Genomic DNA, 24,340 nt, shown 5'->3' with positions numbered 1-24,340 from the left:
AATACCCTCACCAAAAATGAGTGTTATTTTAAACTTTTTTTTACCAAGTTGACAGGCAAAAGTATATCTCATTGGTGTTTTAATGTGTACTTTGATTTCTAGTGTGGATGAAAATTTTCATATGTATTAGACATTTATATCGATTTTGAAGAGGGATACCAATTTTTGTTCTCAGCTTTTACTTTTTTTTTTTTTTAAAGACAGAGTCTTGCTGTTGCCCAGGCTGGAGTGCAGTGGTGTGATCTTGGCTCACTGCAGCCTCGACCTCCTGGTCTCAAGCGATCCTCCAGCCTCAGTCTTCCGAGTAGCTGGGACTACAGGCATGCGCCACCACACCCAGCTAATATTTTGTATTTTTTTTGTAGAGACGGGGGTCTCACTATGTTGCCCAGGCTGGTCTTGAACTCTTGGGCTCAAGCAATCCTCCCATTTCAGTCTCTCAAAGTACTGAGATTACAGGAACGAACCACTGTGTACCGCTCTCAACTCATTTTTCTACTGGAGCAAGACTCTTTTCTTAAACAGACTACTCTGGATGTAATAACATATTTTTTTGAGATAGGGTCTCACTCTGTTACTCAGGCTTGAGTGCAGTGACACCACATGGCTCACTGCAGCCTCAACCTCCTGGGCTCAAGCAATCCTCCCACCTCAGCCTCCCAAGTACTGGGACTACAGGCACGTGCCACCATGCTCAGCTGATTTCTGTACTTTTGTATAGAGACGGGGTTTGCCATATTGTTCAGGGTGGTCTCGAACTCCTGGGCTCAAGCAATCCACCCGCCTCATCCTCCCGAAGTGCTGAGATTACAGGAGGGAGCCACCGCACCCGGCCTGGATGTAATAATTTTTAAAAGTAACTTTTCACCATTTCACCCCTTCCCCCACATTTTTTTTTTTGAATAGGAACAGTCTGATATCTGCTTCAAAGCATAAGGCTACTTAGTTATACCTTGGGGTTATGCAATAGGAAAGTTTTAAATAATTAATATGCCATTTCTAATTTTTTTTGGTAAAATCCAATGATTACATGATGCAAATTTGAATTGAAAGGCACCTTCAAGATGATCTAATCACACAGCCTCTTTTTACAGATCAAGAAACTGAGATTCCAAGAGATTAAGTGACTTTTCCTCAAAGTCGTATTTTGGAGCACAACCAAGAGAAGCAATGAGTCCTACTAACATGTTTTTATATGCCAAACTGGGTAATGATTCCTTTGGTAGAGGAATCCTTGACCTCTAATAAAAACTTAATTTGTTAAAAAAATTACTTTTGAGTAACAGAAAATCAATCCCTTTACTCAACAAACATTTATGGGCTGGGTGCAGTGGCTCATACCTGTAATCCCAGCACTTTGGGAGGCCAAAGCGGGAGGATTGCTTGATCTCAGGCGTTTGAGACCAGCCTAGGCAATATAGTGACACCCCATCTCTACAAAATAAAAATAAACCAGCCAGGCATGGGGTTGCACACCTGTAGTCTTAGCTACTTGGGAGGCTGATGTAGGAGGATCACTTGAGCCCAGGAGCCATGAGCCATGATTGTGCTACCCCACTCTAACCTGGGTGACAGAGCGAGACCTTGTCTCAAAACAAAAAACAAAACCAGACACCCAAAGCTGACATTTATGAATTACCTACTATGTACCAAGACTAGAGATACAAAGATAAATTAGATACAATTCTAGTTTGGGGGAGGGAGTTAAATTTATTTAGAAAACAAAAAAAGTAGTTGTCATAAAATAGTACCCATTTAATTACAATGTCTGGTCAATATAAACATGTGTTAACAAAGGACAATTTCCAGAAATGAAAACATATATTGCTAATTATTTTGGTCCCCTGACAAACTTATACTGCAATGTATCAAAATCCTGTTTATCTAGAGTTGATTAGTTAGGACTGAGGCTAATCCATACTCAAAAAAAGAAAGAAGATTCCACACAAATTGATGTCTTAAATAATACAAGTGCAATCAAAACAACAAATATTAAAAAGCAAAAATGAAAAACCTGTTTTCTTTTTTTTTTTTTTTTTTGAGATGGGGTCTCACTTTGTTGCCCAGGCTGGTCTTGAACTCCTAGCTTCAAGCGATCCTCCCACCTCGGCCTCCCAAAGTGCTGGGATTACAGGGGTGAGCTACTGCACCTAGCCTGAAAAACCTTTAAGGGGCACAAATTTCCATGTGGTACAAATTCAGAATGCCAATCACCTGCAACAAAGGCATAAAGGCAAGAAGGGTAAGATATTTTAAAATTAAGCCCCATATGAGGTAGAGAAGGGAAGAAACTTGGCCTTTCCAGCAACCCTCATACCTTGAGATACCTGAACAGGTTTTTTAGCTGTTAAAAAAAAAAAACAAAACAAAACAGGAAGCTATATTTATTTCTTGTGTGTCACTGGTTTCAAAAACAGTACTCTCTGGCTGTTGATTCATAGGATCAAAGTTATTGGCTAATTACTGACACACATGGAAATATATGGGAATATTCTAGATTGGTTCTGGTGGGGCTTTATATATAACTGTGTACAAACTATACAGAGTAATTTATTATTTTCTTTTGAGAGACAAGGAGACAGTAAAATATAGGCTTTTGAGCAGATGAACCTTGCTTCAATATTGTTTCTACTATTTATCCTATGTGTGATCAAATCATTTCTCCAAGCCTCGATCTCATCCTCTGCAAAAGGGGGTAAAACCATCTATTTCATAGAACTTCTATGAGGATGAAGTATGTGAGTACATGGGACACACATGATAGTGTAGTCTCTTCAGCAGCTCTGAAATGCTCCAAGTTTCTCAAAGGCACTTTGGTAGTCTGTCAGTAGTGGGGAGCCTGAGACCAATTTCTGGAATACAGCAAAGGTCCCCTATAGCCTGTCAAGTTCCAGCACATTTAACGACAGGGAACATGAAAAAGCTATATCATATTGAGCTGGTGATTAAAAGGGGATCCTGCTTGCAATTGGGTGACATCACTAAATAAAAAACTAGTAACAAAAGACACTCATGTTTGAGGTATATTTTAAATGTTACAAAGTTGTTAAGGCCTTGGTAGGTAGGAACATTTCAAACTACTACAATTTCAAGTCTATTAAGCCTAAAACTGTCTTTAACAGGGTAATCTGTAAGAGTAGAATTCCTTTGTGACAAATTTCTAAATCCATTTATAGAACATGAATGCCTAGTAAAAAGTGAAGGCATATTTATAACTTGCAAAGTTGGCTAAAATGATTTGTATCATGTGCCAAGATGAAAAAAAACCAATTCATTTCACCCTAAGAAGCAATAAAAAACATTATTTAGTATTATCACACAAAACTTTCATAATAGGGGCCTTGTAAAAATAATAAAGCACCGCATATTTTCACTCATAAGTGGGAGCTGAACAATGAGAACATATGGGCACAGGGAGGGGAACATCACACACCAGGGCCTGTCAGGGGGTGGGGGGCTAGGGGAGGGATAGCATTAGGAGAAATATCTAATGTAGATGACGGATTGATGGGTGCAGCAAACCACCGTGACACATGTATATCTACGTAATAAACCTGCACGTTCTGCACATGTATCCCAGAACTTAAAGTATAATGAAAAAAAATAAAATAAAAAAAAAAAAACAATGGCCATCATTTATTAAGCATTTGCCAAAAACCATAACACTTGACATGTTTTAGCTTCTTTGGTCCTCACAGCCCTCCTATTAGGTGGTTATATTACTTGCTCTATTTTACAGAACAAAAAACTGGCTTGAGTCAGATTAGGTCATTTACATTGTACAGCTAGTAAACAGTAGGGCCAGAATTTGACCCTAGGCAGCCTGACTCCAGAGCCCGTTCTCTCAACCACTTTGCAATACTGCCTCCTCTCTGGGTGAGGACTTAAAAGAAGATAATTATGAAAACACTGTAACTGGTGCTGTGTATGAGCACCAAAGTAAAGGCAATTAACGCTGCTTCTTGAATTGGACTAAACTGATTAAGTCAAAGGCTCTGAATCCTGACCTGCCTTTAACAACTACAATTAACACCTAATTGCCTTGGCACTGCTAGGGAATGAAACAATGAAACGTTCCACATGTAAAATTTCCAGGGAGATGAAGCTTTTGAGTGCCAAATTTTTGATAACATTTTAACTATTTTTGAATTTAAAAATCTCAAAAGCAGCTTGTAAATAAGTACATGAGTAGGTTAAACCTTGCAGTTTCAGTACTCTTTCCCTGAAAATATCTTCTTAAACAAAGAATATACAATTTTCCTTCTTAATTATCACGCTCAAATACTACATTATATTTTAACACACTTTAGGGACCCTAAAGTGCAGATTTATTTGCCTTCAAGGACCCTAGGTTACTATGCCTGGAATGTCTGTGTTTTATAGTTTTATATTTCCTTCCTCACTTTAAGTGGTCACTTCTTTTTTTGTTGTTGTTGTTGTTTTGTTTTTTGAGACGGAGTTTTGCTCTTGTTGGCCAGGCTGGAGTGCAGTGGCGTGATCTTGGCTCACTGCAACCCCTGTCTCCCAGGTTCAGGCTATTCTCCTGCCTCAGCCTCCCAAGTAGCTGGGATTACAGGTGCCCGCCCCCAAGCCCGGCTCATTTTTGTATTTTTAGTAGAGATGGGGTTTCGCCACATTGGCCAGGCTGGTCTCGACCTCCTGACCTCAGACGATCCACCCTCCTCAGCCTCTCAAAGTGCTGGGATTACAGGCGTGAGCCACCGCACCCAGTCTATAAGCGGTGGCTTATTACAGTCAGCCATGTGCCTGCATTTAAAGGCTTTCTTCCCACCATCCTTCTCACTTGTGCTTCTAATCTGCATTGAGCTGGGAAACCAGATTTCCTTAATATGAAATTGTATGGTGAAGGGAGAATCTAGGGATCCTAAGGGTCTCCCCATGAGACTTTACGTACATAATCTTATTTTGAACTTTGTGGCACTTTTTTTTTTTATTGAACTGTTTAGAGGCTTTTTAAATGCTTATTTCTTGTTTTCAGCTGTATCTTGAGAACTGTCATTACCACAGAGGTGGCCACCAGATAAGTGAGGTGTTATTAATCTTCAGTATCCTTAGACAACTCAACAATTCTCTGTAAATTAGTCTCTATGTCAAAGTAGAGATAATAACAGTAGACTATTTCAGTGTTTATGTGCCTAAAGAAAACAACTATTCATGTTCAAGTTTGGGGATGGGAGGGAGAAATGGCAAACTAGATGTCAAGAAAATTAAGTTTTACTCTTAGCTCTCCCACTAACTAGCAGAAATATCTTAAGCAAGGGATTTTAGAGTTCCTATAATTTTAGGGAATTTTGTCTTAAGACCCTTCATTAGTTTGAGAGTGGAGATATAATTTGTACCATAGTTAATGATCTAAATATTATATCCTCTAATTTCCCTTAAATTTGAAATATATTATATAAAACATGGATATAATCAGACATACATGTACATACCCAGAAATGTCCAATAATACTTTGCTACATCTAGTTAACTAGAAAAATATTTTTTTCTCCAGTGATAGTAGGAGCTAAAAAAAAAAAAAAGAAATAAAAAAAGAAAAATAGTTCTTCAAAATATTCTGTAGATACTAAATGGGGTAAATTGGATTTATCCTTTTTACATATTAAGGTCAGTAATTTTTTACAGAGAAAGTTCAAATGTCTACATAAAATAACTTTATTAAACCATACACACGTGGAAAATTTTTCAGAAAACTCTGAAGTTACATGTAGACATATTTGAGTACTGGTGGTATGTTTTTAAAGAAAACCCGACAAACCAAAATGAGAGCTTCAAAAGTTCATTTTTCCTTTCCAAAGCTTTCATCATAGGGCACCTTTAAATCAAATATTTCTGATGCATTTATTATCTGATCAATAAATATTTATTTAAATAATAAATATGCTTCTTACAAGGTTGAACAAAAATACAACTTTCAAGAGCTAGGCTTCCTTGCTCACCTAATAGCAGAAACAAAACAAAACTCAAACTTCCAACATATTAATACTAATTACAAATATGGTAAATCTTTAAATCAAGCAAATTAATACATTCTTCACTTTACATACTGATCTTTTTTTGTGGTGAGAACATTCAAAATTTACTCTCTCAGCAATTTTGAAACATACATTGTTATTATTATAGTCATCATGCTGTGCAATAGTTCTCCAGAACTTATTCCTCCTATCTAACTAAAACTTTGTACCCTCTGACTAATATTTTCCCATTCCTCAGATGCTCCCTACTCCCCCAACCCCTGGCAACTACCATTCTACTCTCTGCTTCTATGAGTTCATCATTTATACATTCCACATACAAGTGAGATTATACAGTAGTAGTCTTCCTATGCCTGGTTTATTTCACTTAACATAATGTCTTCTAGGTTTATCCATATTGCCACATATGACATGATTCCATTCTTAAGGTTGAATAGTGTTCCACTGTGTGTTGGCCATCTGTCTGTATGTCTTCCTTTCAGAAATGTCTGTTGAGGTCCTCTGCCCATTTTTAAATTGGGTTGTTTTCTGGCTACTGAGTTGTTTGAATTCCTTACATACTGTGGGTATTAATCCCTTATCGGATGTATGGTGTGTTAGTCCATTTGCATTGCTATAAAGAAATACCTAAGACTGAGTAATTTATTAAAAAAAAAAAAAAAGAAAGAATTTTAGGCTGGGCATGGTGGCTCATGCCTGTAATCCCAGCACTTTGGGAGGCTGGGGCGGGTGGATCACGAGGTCAGGAGATCAAGACCATCCTGGCCAATATGGTGAAAACCCGTCTCTACTAAAAATACAAAAATTAGCTGGTGTGCTGCTGCGTGCCTGTAATCCCAGCTACTCAGGGAGGCTAAGGCAGGAGAATCCCTTAAACCAGGAAATTGGAGGTTTTAGTGAGCCGAGATTGCACCACTGCACTCCAGCCTGGCGACAGAGCGAGACTCCGTCTAAAAAAAAAAAAAGAGGTTTATTATTTTAGCTCATGGTTTTGCAGGCTGTAAAAGAAGAATGGTACCAGCATCTGCTCCTGGTGAGGGCCTCAGGAAGCTTCCAATCATGGAATGCAAAAGGAATGCATCACATAGCAAGACAGGAAGAAAGTAGGGGAGGAGATGCCACCCACTTTTTAACAACCAGATCTTGCGTGAACTCAGGCCAAGAAGTCATTCATTGTGAGGACAGCACCAAGACATTCATGAGGGATCTGCTCCATGACTGAAACACCTCCCACTAGGCCTACCTCCAATACTGAAGGTCAGTCACATTTCAACATAAGAATTGGAGGGCACAAAACATTTAAACCATATGTTTTGCAAATATTTTCTCCCAATCTGTAGGTTGTCTTTTCACTGTTGTTTCCTTTGCTGTGCAATTTTATCAGACCAATTTTAGTCTGACACAATCTCATTTGTGTATTTTTGCTTTTGTTGCCTGTGCTTTTGGGGTTAAATCCAAAAAATCATTGCCTAGACTAATGTCAAAAACAGCAAATTTTTGATTTTGCAGCATAGTTTCTGAAATTGAAGACAGTGTCTATCAATGTTGCCATTGAATTTAAACACAAAAAGCAACGTCTGAAACAGCTTCAAAATAAGTTCTGATTCAAATAAGTACTGATATTCTACTAAAAAACCCACATGGCTTACAGATCAAATACTAAAATTATTTAGTGTGTCTTCCACTTAGGTTTTGAATATAAAGGCAATTTTAAGATTAGTACTTCAGCAACTTTCAATATAAATAGAACATTTTAATGCATTATATCCTGTTTTCTATTAGAAAGTTATTTTCGGCCGGACGTGGTAGCTCACGTCTGTAATCCCAGCACTTTGGCGGCCGAGGCGGGCGGATCACGAGGTCAGGAGATTGAGACCATCCAGGCTAACACAGTGAAACCCCATCTCTACTAAAAATACAAAAAATTAGTCAGGCGTGGTGGTGGGCGCCTGTAGCCCCAGCTACTCAGGAGGCTGAGCCGGAGAATGGCGTGAACCTGGGAGGCGGAGCTTGCAGAGAGCCGAGATCCAGCCGCTGCACTCCAGCCTGGGTGACAGAGCAAGACTCCATTTCAAAAAAAAAAAAAAAAAAAGGCCGAGTGCGGTGGCTCACACCTGTAATCCCAGCACTTTGGGAGGCCAAGGCGGGTGGATCACAAGGTCAGGAGATCGAGACCATCTTGGCTAACACAGTGAAACCCCGTCTCTACTAAAAATACAAAAAATTAGCCGGGCGTGGTGGCAGGTGCCTATAGTCCCAGCTACTTGGGAGGCTGAGGCAGAATGGCGTGAACCCGGGAGGCGGAGCTTGCAGTGAGCCGAGATAGGGCCACTGCACTCCGGCCTGGGTGAAAGAGCGAGACTCTGTCTCAAAAAAAAAAAAAAGAAAGAAAGAAAGTTATTTTCATACACTAGTACACTAGCTAACATTTAGTTTATATTAACAAAGCTCATGTCTGAATATAAAATAGTTTATTACATGCTTTCTCCAGTCCCTATTCATTTAGCATTTTAATTATAGAAATTTCTTTTGGCCAGGCATGGTGGCTCATGCCTGTAATCCCAGCAATTTGGGAGCCCAAGGTGGATGGATTGTCTGAGGTCAGGAGTTTGTGACCAGCCTGGCCAATGTGGCGAAATCCCATCTCTACTAAAAATACAAAAAAAAAAAACAAAAAAAAAACAAAAAAACTTAGCCAGGCGTGGTGGCGCACACCTGTAGTCCCAGCTACTCAGGAGGTTGAGGCAGGAGTGTCGCTTGAACCCGGGAGGCAGAGGTTGCAGTGAGCCGAGATCCACCACTGCACTCCAGCCTGGGTGACAGAGCAAGATTCTGTCTCAAAAAAAAAAAAAGGAAGAGTATATGGATTGCTGCTTGATATGATTAGTGGCATCACACAGAGGCCTTTCCAGTCTCCCAACACTTCTCCCCTCTAGCTGCCCTGTGATGTCATGCAAGCCTTTCCCAAAGGCCCTTGGTAAACACTGCTGGGAGAAGCAACAAGGGAGGCCATCAACATCCATGTATCAGCCAAGACAAGGCTTCAGAAGGAGCTGGGGGAATGCGGAAAGGTCCTCAAGAGGTGTAATATATATATATACACATAGTCACTATTTCAAAACATGTACATGGCTTCAAAACACTGTTCTGGTGATTTTATAAAACGGTATAGGAATTAGTTTTCTTTTATAAACTCTGACCTGATTCAGCGATAACCTTTGGATACCTGAAGCAAAATTTCATAATAAGGTCATTACTCCCAATGATAGGAGCCTAGTCACTGATGTGATGACAATAACTGCCACTTAACCAAAAGTTGCCCACTGATTTTTCCATGGGAAGCAAAATGTCAAATCCTTTATAAACTCTGACATAATAGTACTGCATTCAATACAACTGAAGCAAAAAGCACAAGTATGCAAGCAAAGGGAACATTTTAGTAACCTTCTTAGATGGCTACACTTTGGAACTTGCTAAACCTGACTCTCTAATTTAGTATGTTGAGAACAGTATCCATGTACTTTACAGAAATAAATACCAGTCTAACAGAAAATATATAACAGTAGTCTATTTTTAAAGAGATTTCAATGCAATATAACAACTGTGGTTTTTCTATCACAGTTATTCAAAGTGAGCATATTACCTACTGATGTTACCTAGTGTTAAAGAAATTTACAGTAATCCTTTTCAAAATCCTAAAAGGATTTTAAAAAAATCAGTCAGAAGGCAAGAGTACTTTTTTTCAGTGTTTGAAGGAAACTTAAGAATCATTTAGATCAATTGTCTCATTTTACATGTGAGGGAAATGATGCCATCGGTTAAATTAATCCATTAATTCAACATTTACTGATTGTTTCCATGTACCAGGCATGGTCCCAGGTATTGAGTATAAAGTAGTGAACAAAACAGACATGGTCCCTGCCATCTTAGAACTTATGCTAAGGCCTAGTGAAGACTAGGACCCAAGTTTCTTTGCTGGTTCTAATAACCCATGCAGCCTCTCTACACCAGTAAGTGTAATGTCCCTTATGGTTTCACATAGGTAGGTAGCCAGTCAAGTGAAACTGTGGCCCTTTAGTAAGGCCTTAATTTATCTACAAGTACCACCACAAATTTCTCAGGGAAAGCTTGGGGGTCCCAGAGACTGAAAGGACAACATGACATCAATCTGAAAGTACAAGAGCTATAATTTTAGCTACACAATAAAAAAAAAAAGAGCGGAATCAGGAGAACTGAGTTTTAGTCCCAAATCTGCCAGTAAAAATCTATGTGACAATAAATATTTAGGGGGAGTTTTTCCAACATTTACTTATGGCTATTTCAAATATATACAAAATTGGGAGAATAATATTATAAACCCAAATATACAACATGATCACTGATCACTGATCACTGATCACTGAAGAGGTGATCAGGAATCACCTCTTCCACCCCCTGCCAGATTATTTTGATCTATGTGACAATAAATATTTAGGGGGAGTTTTTCCAACATTTACTTATGGCTATTTCAAATATATACAAAATTGGGAGAATAATATTATAAACCCAAATATACAACATGATCATTGATCATTGATCACTGATCACTGAAGAGGTGATCAGGAATCACCTCTTCCACCCCCTGCCAGATTATTTTGAAGCAAATCCCAGAAACCATTTCATTTTTTTTTTTTTTTTTTGAGACAGTCTTGCTCTGTCGCCCAGGCTGGGGTGCAGTGGCGTGATCTTGGCTCACTGCAAGCTCCGCCTTCCGGGTTCACGCCATTCTCCTGCCTCAGCCTCCTGAGTAGCTGGGACTACGGGTGCCCGCCACTGTGCCCAGCTAATTTTTTTGCATTTTTAGTAGAGACGGGGTTTCACCGTGGTCTCCATCTCCTGACCTCGTGATCTGCCCGCTTTGGTCTCCCAAAGTGCTGGGATTACAGGCGTGAGCCACTGCGCCTGGCCGAAACCATTTCATTTTTAACCATAAATATTTCAGTATGCATCTAAAAAGGACAAAGATTTCTCTTTAAAACATAACCACAATACTACTATAAAATTTAACAATTCCTTATTATATACATCAATAGATTATATATATTATATATAACATGCGTTATATAACATTCAGACTTCCCAGACTGCCCAAATTTTTTTACGTTTGGTTTATGTCAATCAAATAAGGTCCATATATTACAATCAGTTGATATGTCTCTTTCGATAAATCAGCAGGTTCCCCTTCAATCTCTCTTATTTCTTGCAATTCATGTGTTGAAGAAAGTAGGTTGCTCATCCTGTAGAATTTCTCATGTCTGAATTTTGTTGATTGCATCTTCATGGTGACATGTCAGAAGAAATATTTTTTTAAAAACATGCAGGAGAGATTGGAGGGATAGAATGGGCACATATCCAAGAAAAATTGCAAAAACCTGTAAGAACATTATCAGAAAGGCTGGCACTCAGAATGTGCTAAGATTTAAAAAAAATACCAGAGACAAAGATTTTTCTTAATTTATACTCAGAACAAGCACAACAAATATAAAGTGCAGGTCTACTTATATATGGATAAGGATACATTATTATAATGTAAAAGGCTATCTCAACTTTTTTTTTCTATTAAGATTACTAATAGTCAAACCAGAAAGGGAAAAACAAATTGTAGAATGAGGAAACTGAATCCCAAAGCATTCAAGGAGATAAAAGTACCTATTAACATTATAAGTGACTTCCATTCTACTCTCCCAAATTATGTCCCAGTGTATCTGAGAATTTACAGAGCTCAATTTCCATCTAAAACCTTTGAAGAATCAGGGGAATGGAAGGGGATGGTGTAAAGAAAACACTAATAGTCAACTCTGTAAAGCAGGTAGATGCCTAGATGCCACCAACTACAGACAGATTGATTTGATGTCAATTCCAAACAAATTTCTTAAACACTGTTTAATTGTTTAGGAGCCCTATGCAAGGGAAAAAGATACTCATTAAGAGTCAGCAAGCATTCACAGAAGCCAATCATGCAAGATTAACCTAATTTCCTCTTCTGATAGGGTTACTGGCCTAGAATAAAAGAGAATATTGTACACACACAAAAATCTGGTTTTAAGCACTAAATTATTTTCTACCCTACCTGATGTTCTTACTAGTATCTTGGATGAGGACATTGATGGCATATCTACTAAATTTGCAGATAACACAAAGTTGAGAGAGACAGGTAATATACTGGCTGACAGGACCCCAACTTTTTTTTTTTTTTTTTTGAGACAGGGTCTTGCTCTGCTGCTCAGGCTGGAGTGCAGTGGAACGATCATGGTTCACTGCAGCCTCGACCTCCCAGGCTCAAGCAGTCTTTCTGCCTCAGCCTCCCAAAGTGCTGGGATTACAGGTGTGAGCCACTGCAACTGGCCACCAAAATATTTCAATGGGCTAGAACAATGGGTCAAATCTTAACAGTATGAAATGTAGTAGGGATAAATGTAAAATGCATGATGGGAGAGACATGGCTTAACAGCAAATCATGTGAGAACATTTAGGTATTTTGGTTGATTGCTCAGACAAAGACTGTGATATGGCTGCCAAAACTACTGTGTTTTTAGGCTGAATTATCAGAACTATCATGTCCAGAGCAAGGGGAATGGTAAATTCTATTCTACTTCTTACTGATAAAAGCACACTTAGGAACACCATATACTTTTTGAGGTTCATTTTAAAAGGAACACTGATGAAACAGAACATATTCAAAAGAGAGAAATCAATTTGGTGAATGTTCTAGAAACTGAGTGGAATTATATAAAGAACTAAGGATGGCTAACCAGAAGAAGATAAGGAAAAAAAGTAGTTGTTTTCAAATGTTTGGAGCATTATGCAGCAGAACTAGGACTAAGGGTAGAAATTACAAAGAGATAGGCTTTTGTTCAACCTAACGATCTCAGTAACAACTTGAGTTTAGAAAAAGCCATGAGCTGCTTCCCTGATAAAGTATTAAAACAGAAACTCAATGATGTCTCAATAGGGATATTGTAGAAGGCTGGAACAGACAATCTCTGTGGTCTTGTTTCTATTTCTAAAGTCACAATCTCTTTAAACCTCAGTTTCCACACCTGTAAAATGAAGGAGCTGTATTAGTTGAGTCTTTAGGTCCCTTCATTCAGTCAACAAATCCTTATTGGTTACCTACCATGTGCCAGGCACTTTCAGGCATTGAAATATAAAGGGTGAGAAAGATCCAGCCCTTGCCCACAGAAAGGTCACAATCTGATAAGCTGAGGAAAATATAACAGATAATTTCAATATAAGGTAACAATTGCAATGAGAGAGACAAGCACATGATAACCTTGAAGCACAGAGGAGGGGCACCTAAGTGTGTATGTAAGTGGGGGAAGAGGACATATTTGGATAGGCTTTCTGGAATAGACCCTCCAGCTATTTCTACAAGACAAAATTATATAAGACTATAGAGAGCTAGAAGTGCTTTAAAACACTAAATAAATTTACACTAAACACTAACTTCAGCTTAATGCTCTAAACTGGCACTTGCTAAAGATGAATTTTTCTGCTTACTGATGGATATTGTAGACTGTCATAATAGTTTTTACAAAGGAGGAGTTAGAAATCTAACTTTTAAAAATTAATCAAGGAAAACAGAGATTTCTGATTTTTTGTTCTAGGAATCCTAAAGTTTAGGCCTAGCTCATTTGAATTAATCACTTAATGTATGCTCTAGCTGCTGTTTTTCTTTCCTTTAATTTGGCATATAATATATCTGAACAATCAGTAATCTTTCCAAGTAAAGACAAAAACTGAAGATTCCCCACTGTAGACATCAAGTAATAAAAATGAAATTTTCACAAACCAAAGAGTTCAATTATTTTAGATGTATTACAGCAGATAAGTAATTATTCTAGAATCTATTAATTACTCAATATGATCTTTAGCAAACTGGTAAAATTTCAGAATGCCTTTTGACCATACTTTTTGGATTTTGGATTTATTTTAGAAAGTATATACAGTTAAATTTTGCACATAGGCTAATTTTCTTATTGAAGTCTGTTTTAACTTATCTTTTAAAATGTTATTCTGTATTTGATATGTGCAATGTGTACATGTAATTACGAAGCATAAAAAAATACATCTTGTCACTTACCACATTAACTAAGAATTAGCATTAATACCAGTGCAGCTACTATGTGCTTTATTCCATCTGCTTGCTGCTCCCTTAGAGGTAACCACTATCCCAGATTTCGCTTATTGTTCCCTTAATTTTTTGTTTTCAAAAATAGTTTCATCATACGTGCATGTATCCCTAAACAGTATGTTGTTACATTTTTCTATTTTTTTCTTTTTTCTCCCTTTTATTTTTTTTTGAGACGGAGTTTCACTCTTATCTCCCAGGCTGGAGTACAACAGCACAATCTTGGCTCACTGCAACCTCCACCTCCTGGTTCAAGCAATTCTCCTGCCTCAGCCTCCCAAGTAGCTGGGATTGCAGGTGCCTGCCACCACGCCCGGCTAACTTTTGTATTTTTTAGTAGAGACGGGGTTTCACCATGTTGACCAGATTGGTCTTGAACTCCTGACCTCAGGTGATCTGCCTGCCTCTCTGCCTCCCAAAGTGCTGGGATTATAAGTGTGAGCCACGTTTTACTATTTTTGAGCTTTGAGCATTGATGCATTTTCGAAAAAAAAAAAAAAAAGCATTGGACACTAAAATAAACAGCATTGTGCTAAAAAAAAACAACTTAGTATTCCCGTTGAGAGTAAAGGTTACTCTTGTCATTGCATGGTGTATTTAAATCTCACAACTCTGCCTATATCTACTAGTCTCCTGCCTCTTCCCCACCTAGGGATGCCAGATTTAGCAACTAAAAATAAAGGATGCCCAGATCAATTCCAATTTCAGATAAACAATGAATACATTTTTAGTATGTTTATCTGAAATTGGAATCGAACTGAGTGTCTTGTACTTTATCCAGCAACTCTACCCCACCCCCAAGTTAATTAGGTGGATAATTAATCCTACGTTGTGTTAGTGTGTGATAAAAGGACAAAGCAGGAAGAACTGCATGGCCAATGCCACTGTATAAATATTCATCTGATTTTTTAGTAGTGTTCACTGAATGGGGAAAAAATTTGCACATGTGTCTATTTAGTCAGAGCTCTTCCAGACAGTGCATGCACTGAATAGGCTTAAATGCAAATACTACATGTATGGTATTATGTACATTTATCAAAAATGCTCAGCAAAAAGCAGGAAGGTATATAAACAGCTTCACTATTTTTGGCTTAGATTGCCCCACAAAACCAAGATGGCTACTGTAATACATTGACAAAATTTTTAGATATGTGAACTGACTTATAATCACTGAAACTGTCCTCAGTCAACATGTTCAAAATGAGATTAACCTGTATAGGTCAAATAACTATCAACAGCCAACTTTCTAGATAAATATCAATTAAAATTATTTTGTCATTAAAAAGGGATTCAGTTATTACATATACAAAGTCACTTTAGAACAGTCTCACTTTACAAAAAGGGTAGTAGAAATATTTGTTATATTATTTCTATATCAATCTAAAATCTGATGAGCCTTCTGCAACGTGAAGTAGAATTTGCTTCTCAATTCTGTCAATGCATAATCTCACAATTTTCCCACAACTGAAGCACTAATAGCTCCTAGATTTGAATGGTAATCAATACAAGTATGTATTAAGAACCTATATAGATTAGATTCCCCAAATAGAAGCTACTTATACTGTCTTGCCTGGCTTACGGCAAAACTCATATTTTGAAATCAGCTACTGACATGGCTGACTAGTAGGCATCTAACTTGGTTTTTCATAGCTTCTGCAAGTGGTTTTTCTCTGGGCAATTATTGGTTTTTCTCCAGGCAATTATAGGAACACCTTTTCCAATTTTAAACTCAGATCTTCAGCACTCATGTGGTATGGCCTTAAAGTAATCAGGACTTAAAATAATGGTGTAAGTGCTTAGGTGTAGTTATTTATTTATTTTTTTTTTGAGACAAGTTCTCTGTTTCCCAGACTGTAGTGCAGTGTGGCATGATCTCAGGTCATTGCAACCTTCGCCTGTCAGGCTCAAGTGATCCTCCCACCTTAGCCTCCAGAGTAGCTGGGACTACAGGCGTGCGCCACCACATATGGCTAATTTTTTTTTAATTTTTTAATTTTTTTGAAGAGACGGGGTTTCACCATATTGCCCAGGCTGTTCTTGAACTCTTGGGCTCAAGAACTCTGTCTGCCTTGGCCTCCCTGCCTGCCTCGGGATTACAGGCATAAGCCATTGGGCCCAGCCAAGCTGGCTTTTTAAAAATAACTTTAAATTTCTGTGGTTTCAAAAAGCCAGAGACCATAAACCATCCCACAGTTAGTTTCTCACTCCTTAGCTATAGACAGATCCTTCTGCCTCTTGGGCTTGGCGTTTCTCTATTCCTTACCTGAAGATTACCTAAAAACAAACACACGAACCCTTCTGCGAATAGGAAGGAATCAGTGTGTAGACTAAACTTACATTTGCCACCTGCTTCATATTCAAATAAACAACTAGGAACTCAAAGAACCACCTCCTAAAGTACAAAAAGGAAATACGAGAGCAATCTCACACTTACCATTATTTTCAGACTTTTCATTATACTCAATGAAAAGAATATACCAGAACAATTGAACATACAGAAAAAAATTGACTAACAAGGTCTCTTTTTATTTTCCTGTCAGTAAGAAGACTCACTTTTTTTTCAGGTCCTGAGGAAAAAAAAAGGTGGTTGGCTCTGCAGAAGCCTTTTGTCAGGTTGCAATATTCCTAACAGACTCCTAAAGAGGTAAAAAGGAGCAATGACATGGAAGGAGGGAGTACAAAGTGAGTCAGCTAGAATAAAGCTGGTTGCTTGGGAAACATTTTTCTTACATGAAAGTGACTACAAAAGGTTCACCAGGAAATTACCCTACAGCTTGATTTTGTTTTTATCCCCCTCTATCCTTTGTTATAAGGAAAATATAAAAGTAAGATGAGCTTAAGCAGTGCACCAAGGAACTGAATCAAGCAAAGCAAAGAATAGCTTGCTTGTACAAAGAAGGTGCTAGGATTCTAAGGTCCTTGAGGTGAACAGGGTATGAGCATAGATAAGGACTTAGCCAGTCATTAAAGTAAGCAACTAATTAAAGAGTTATGATTTCTAAAGCCCAGCAAGTTGAAACAGTAAGATTTGATAGCAAACTAAGACCAACACTGAAGTGCTAAGTCTAAACAGGGAATCACATGTCTGGTGCTCAGAAAACACTTAACAAGAACTCTTTCTTGGGCCCACTGAGGCCAGGCAGAAAAATGATGACAACAAAAAATGAAGCAAAAAAACAAAAATAAAAACAAACAAAACTAACCCTAGGTTGAATCAAAAATTAAAAACACTTCAAGTTTAGAGAACAAGAGACTGTTCTGCTTTGTTCTTAAATCTTGCTCTAAGTGCACAGCTTTTAAAATGTGGTATGTAATACTGTACACTGGAGTTGAAATGTATATAAGCACCTTCAACCTAAAGACAGTACTACTCAAATTGAAGAAATGGCATCTAAGAGAAAAATCATCTGCTGGCCTTTCAAACCTAAATCATTTGTAACAGTATCACTCTCATTCTCACAGTCCTATTTTAAGTTGACTACTAATATTTTAAGTTGACTACTACCAAAAGTGATAATACCAACTAAACCTGAAAAGTCTAAAAACAGCAGGAAAAAAATAAGTGCTAGGCAATCATAAACTAGTCTGATTTTCCTAGTACATCCCAAAATGTCATGTAACTAGGCAGCAGAAAATAGAAATCACTAGAATTTCCTTGGATACAAAGCAATACTGGTTTATTGACAACATTCACAAAAAGCTGAGAATAGTTATGACAATTATCTAATAGGAAATTAACTGAATCTTCAAGATGTGAATTATTACTTTTATTACCTTTTGAAAGGACATTTAAATTTTAAATACTAAGAAAGCGTAGCAGATTATATCTAAAATTAACTAATAATTATTTTATCAATGATATTAATAGAAATAGTGAGAAAATTTGGCATAATGGCCCTGGTTTTTGAAAGGTTTTGTGGCAATATTTGTAAATGATCTTTAATGAAATCAAAGGAAACTTTGTTGTGAAATATACATCTGTTCACGTACAGAGTAATTACAAAACTTCAAGTGGACCTTCTCACAATTATATCTTGTCTAAAATGACAACCTGATTTTTCAAAAATGATATATGTAGTGCAGCTTTATGCCATATTCCTAAAAGAACAGCTTGATAATGTATTTACTGACATAAACAGAAAACCATTTTCCTGGGCCTACTCAAGAATTCCAAACTAAAAACATTCTATTCTGCACATTCACAACCATTCAATAAATACCTACAGTAAAACAATAACACCAAGGTAAGGCAGCTATATCACCATGTCCCAGTTTGTTAAAGTAGGTTAGAATAAAAGTCAAATCTATTAATGACTTAAAGTAATCTCCAGTAAAATCGAGACAGAAACAGATAACTAAATTTATGCCTGCCTAGAGAAATCAATATCTAATGCAATCATGCTAGATCACTGTTACTTTTGAAAAAGTAAGCAAGATGTTGGGCTACAGGCCGTATTACAGAAGCTTTATCAAGCTAAAGTGCTAGATTTGTTTTTGGTTTTGAGATGGAGTCTCACTCTGTCGCCCAGGCTGGAGTGCAGTGGTATGATCTTGGCTCACTGCAACCTCTGTTTCCCGGGTTCAAGGGATTCTCCTTCATCAGTCTACCAAGTAGCTGGAGGAGCTCCTGTGTGCCACCACGCCCGGCTAACTTTTTGTATTTTTAGTAGAGACGGAGTTTCACCATGTTGGCCAGGCTGATCTGGAACTCCTGACCTCAAGTGATCCACCTGCCTAGGCCTCCCAAAGTGCTGGGATTACAGGTGTGATACACCGTGCCTGGCCATATTAATATGATTTTGTAAGTTACCTAAAACATTAAATGGAGTACTAATCTGTGTGTGGTGGTGGTTTTTTCTTTTTTGTTTGTTTTAGATGGAGTCTCGCTCTGTCGCCAGGCTGGAGTGCAGTGGTACGATCTCGGCTCACTGCAATCTCCACCTCGTGGGTTCAAGCAATTCCCCTGCCTCAGCCTCCCAAATAGCTAGGACTACAGGCATGCGCCATCACGCCCAGCTAATTTTTAAAAACTTTTTGTAGAGATGAGATCTTGCTACATTGTCCAGGCTGGTCTCAAACTCCTGGCTTCAAGTGATCCATCTACTTCAGCCTCTCATGGCACTGGGATTACAGGTGTGAGCTTCTGTACCTGGCCAATCCTTATTTTGAGCAAAACAGGTAAACATATTTAAAATTTAAAACTATTTTAGTTATATGAATTCTGAAGTTTTTAAGAGTTAAAAAAGTTTGTCAAATAAATATAAAAAAATGAAAGACATATGGCTTTTTAAAAATAAAGACCCATACAACTATCCAGTCTTTACTGTTCTCTTCCTGTTTATTCAAGGGCTACAAAAGAAAGATAACACTTCCTCTTGGTTTTCTAAATTAAAATGAATTAATCTAAAGGCCAAACATTCTTTCTACAACCTACAGAAATCATTTTTGTTAAAAGCCGGATTATTTGGTAGCTGCTGATGATCAAGATGCTTTTAAGTCATTTTAGCTAGTTTGTGACTACAGACGTGTACCACCATGCCCAGCTAATTTTTTGTATCTTTAGTAGAGATGAGGTTTCACCATGTTGGCCAGGATGGTCTTGATCTCCTGGCCTCATGATCTGCCCGCCTCAGCCTCCCAAAGTGCTGGGATTACAGGCATGGGCCACTGCACCCGGCTGTGTGTGTTTTAAGAGTCGGGGTCTCACTCTGTTGCCCAGGCTGGAATGCAGTGGCGTGATTATGGCTCACTATAGCCTTGAATTCTTGGGCTCAAGTAATCCCCCTCTACGCCCACCTAGCTGGGACTACAGGCAAGTACCACCATGCCTGGCTAAGTTTAAAAAAATAATGTTAGAGACAGGGTTTCATTATGTTGGCCAGTGTGGTCTCAAAGGGTCTTCCTGCCTCAGCCTCCTGGGTAGCTGCGATTACAGGCATGAGCCACCACACCTGGTGGGGTACTAATTTTTAAAAGTAAATGCCAGCAACTTCTAAATAAAAAGTAGCACTCTAAAGCACCTGTCGCGAGCCCCCCTTTTTAAAAATTTAAATTGATAAATTCTATTAGTGAACTACTCAGACTTCAAGATTTCGTTTTTCTTCTTTTGAGTTCACTGCTCATCATCACCAAAGATGAGCAGAGGAACAAAACTCAAACCAAACTATTTATTTTTTAAAATTAAAGAAAACCTACTGTTATTATCTTTGATAAAAGTTTTGATGGTAAACTAATGACTGAACTGAGATTGTCATGTAACTGATAGCTTTTAATTATTCATGTTTTCCTGCAATACCATGAATAACAAAAACTCAAATATATTTCAGTAAAATTTGCCATTAAGTACTTTATTTTCTAAATTTAATTTCTATGCTTTATGTACTTGAATTTCTACTTCTACATTCTTTTTCTAATGAAATATGTATCAGGCCAGGTGCAGTGGCTCATGCCTGTAATCCTAGCACTTTGAGAGGCCGAGGTGGGAGGATCACGAGGTCAAGAGATCGAGACCATCCTGGCCAACATGGTGAAACCCCATCTCTACTAAAAATACAAAAATTAGCTGGGCATGGTGGCATGCCAGCTACTCCGGAGGCTGAGGCAAGAGAATCGCTTGAACCCGGGAGGTGGAGGTTGCAGTGAGCCGAGATTGTGCCACTGCACTCCAGCCTGGTGACAGAACAAGACTCTGTCTCAAAAAAAAAAAGAAAGAAATATATATCAATGACTTGATATATATATTCTACAAAAATCTTCAATTATCTAGAATGCTTACCTACAGAACACACTATGTAGGTCAAGTTTAAGCCCTTTACTATTTATTATTACAAATTATTCAATCTTATTCATATCTTAAACAGTAATTACTAATCATTTAATTTTTTTGTAATTACCCAGCTATTAGGAATACATTTTTCCCATTAGTTTGAAAGCCAATAGAGGTTTGATTAGGTAGGTAGTCACAAAGAGTGACAAAGCAGTCACTCTTTGTGACTGCTACAAAACACATTTGAAGGGAAAGAGAAAAAGAAACATTGTGTTTCTAGTTAGAGGCTTGTGGCCAAAAAAATGAATCAGTTATACTAAAATAAAAACAAAACACAATACAGTACTGTGGCCTAACTAAGCAACCGACAACAATCTATAAAACAATTGTAGGAAAAAAAAAAAATCTGGGATTAAGACTTTTTGACATGGCACTGAAACCCAAATCAGCAATGGCTCATATCCTGAGGGGGTTTCCCTTAGGAACAAAGAACATAACCCTTTGAAATGCAGTGAACAGTGTCTGGGATTCCAGCTTTTTCAGAAGCAAGGTCATTTTCTGACCTGGCTACCATACTGTAATCAATTATGTCAAAGCTTAAAATGAAGGGCATAAAAATACTGCTTTTCACTGTTTGAAACAGTAACTTTTTAAAAGAACTTTGAAAACAAATGCCCACTGTTAGTTAGCATTATGGTGTTATGGTGTTATCTTTCTTTGCATGTAACATGTAGCACTATAATATTTCTTTCTTACTGTGAACACATTCATTCCTGAAAAAAAAGTTGGTAACAAGGAACTGATAGGAATGCAGGATAACTGGCAATACCACCCAAGGTTTCACTGTTAACATTTAATATTTACTGGGTATAGGATGTCCCCAAGTTATGAAGATCCTATACATCCAAAGCACTCTCTTTGCCTCAGCTCCCTTACCTACCTCCTCTTATAGGAACTAGTACCTGTGTGTGGTTAGGGGTGATTGGAGATTGGAGAGAATCAGGAAGTTCAAAATCAGAACCAATTGTGAAGAGCAGTAGATACCACAGAGCATGCTCACTCACCACCCGCCTCCCCAACTAAACCTTGTGTGCACTGCTAGACATAACTGTGGACTATGCTGGGAAATAAGGCAAAGGTTAAAAGTCAACAGCTAAGGGCTATGATCTGGGACATAATAGGCACAGTAAGGTGCACTTAAAGGAAAAAGGACTGATCTCAATCATTAACCTTAACCCTTAAGCCAAGCTAATAAAGATAAAATACCCATTGCAAAATACAGACAAACCTACTTGCTTTCACTCACAAAGCTACTAGTTTTATCAAGCTACTTGTTCATTCTGCTCACCCATCTTTCACTAATCCAATGACTAAGCACCACCTGTAACACTAAACAGTCTTTACCAACTTGTCCACCATATCCAATGTAACCAATTTTTCCCTTACTCCTTCCAAAAGTTCCCACCCTTTATATTTCCTCCATCACTGACCCTTCTCAGTTTTAAGGGACAAGAAGTAGTTATACTAGGAAATCTCTGTACTAACGACATTGACTAAGCCAGAAAAGAAAAAGCTGGCAGTGAAAGGGGTGAAGTTGGGGCTGAGTGAAATGTTCAATCCACCTGCCATTTTAGTTTGGTGTGGATAGGTAATATATTTTAAAAGACAGATTTAAAAAAAAAATTCAATTGTTAACAGTACTGCTAATAACCAGAAAGATGATTCCCTTAGTCTTCCAATTTCAATACTTTCAGGCACAGAATTAAAAGAGGACTATGGATATTAAGTTCATCCACAGCTATTCTTACCAGTTCAAGAACAATGTCAGAAAGAATACTCCCACCTCTTCTCTTGAGCTTGCTTAGTAATCAGGATGCTTGCTCCTGAGACAGTGAGTTTGCATACAGCACTACATACTATTTATAGGTTCTCTAGAAAGTTTGATCTGTGATTCATAAGAATGCCCATGGTTCAATGAGTTTTGTACTGGAATAGTCTATTACAATTAGTAGTGGCCAAGTAGGTTTTATACAGATATAGATAGCTTGTTACAGGTATGGCTTGTTCTGTATAGGATACCTATTAGAAAATACCATTCAGTGTTTACCTATGTAACAAAACTGCACATTCTGCACATGTACCCCAGAACTTAAAGTATAATAAAAAAATACCATTCAAGTTTTCCCTCAGAAGTTTCAAAAAATCTTATATTTCATCCTCAGATTTTTTAAAAAACTGACTCCCCCTTTGAAAAATTTTAAAGGTCAGGACTCTGTGGAGAAAGTGAAACCGGTCTTAAGTCTATTTGTACAATTAAAGATTTCCTTGAAGCATTATCATAATTTAACTATAGTTTTTTTTTTTTTTTTTTTTTTTTTTTTTTTTAAGACACAGAGTCTGGCTCCATCGCCCAGGCCAGAGTACAGTGGCGTGATCATAGCTCACTGCACCCTCGACCTCCTGGGCTCAAGCAATCCTCCTGCCCCAATCTCCCAAATAGCTAGAACTACAGGCATGCACCATCATGCCCAGCTAATTTTTAAAAACTTTTTGTAGAGATGAGGTCTTGCTACATTGCCCAGGCTGGTCTCAAACTCCTGGCTTCAAGTGATCCCTCCACCTCAGCCTCTCATGGCACTGGGATTACAGGTGTGAGCTTCTGTACCTGGCCAATCCTTATTTTGAGCAAAACAGGTAAACATATTTATAATCTAAAACTATTTTAGTTACATGAATTCTGAGGTTTTTAAGAGTTAAAAAAGTATGTCAAATAAATATTAAAAAAAGACGAATACAACTATTCAGTCTTTACTGTTCTCTTCCTGTTTATTCAAGGGCTACAAAACAAAGATAACACTTCCTATTAGTTTTCTAAACAGTTTTCTCAAATTAAAATGAATTAATCTAAAGGCCAAACATTCTTTCTACAACCTATAGAAATCATTTTTGTTAAAAGCTGGATTATTTGGTAGCCGCTGATGATCAAGATGCTTTTAAGTCATTCTAGCTAGTTTGTGATGATACTGAGTCTAAAATCATATTTGCAAATATATTTCCTAAATGGTCACCCTCGATCTGGAAATCGATTCTACTTGTTATTATAAAGGGATGGCTATTGGATGCAGTGATGAAATGCATTCAATCTTCAGGGCAATGACTAACACTGGATTGAGAAAATTAGTATGAGGAAATTGCTGCCTAAACATGTTTTTGTTAAATTATATATGTTTAAAATGTTTAAAAAGGTTTGGAGACAAAAAGGTTTTGTGGACTGAAAAAACAACTGACTCTGATGGAATGCCAAACTGTGAACTGCCAGACAGTTGCAGCTGGTAATAGAACTCTAAGACCTGAAGCGCTCTGGCAGAACCTGATTATATGGTAATCCTAGTATCTGAGAGAAGG

General features: G+C 37.8%; 1 protein-coding gene across 2 annotated transcripts in view; it reads right to left on the bottom strand.

The window, feature by feature from the left end:
* Positions 1-24,340, bottom strand: part of WDR44 (WD repeat domain 44) — a 102,609-nt gene that overhangs the window by 70,962 nt on the left and 7,307 nt on the right. The window lies entirely within an intron of this gene.

The sequence above is a fragment of the Pongo pygmaeus genome, chromosome X, assembly GCF_028885625.2.
Source record: "Pongo pygmaeus isolate AG05252 chromosome X, NHGRI_mPonPyg2-v2.0_pri, whole genome shotgun sequence".
Taxonomy (NCBI): Eukaryota; Metazoa; Chordata; class Mammalia; order Primates; family Hominidae; genus Pongo; species Pongo pygmaeus.
Note: the sequence above shows the minus strand (reverse complement) of the source record. Positions and strands in the feature narration are given on the sequence as shown.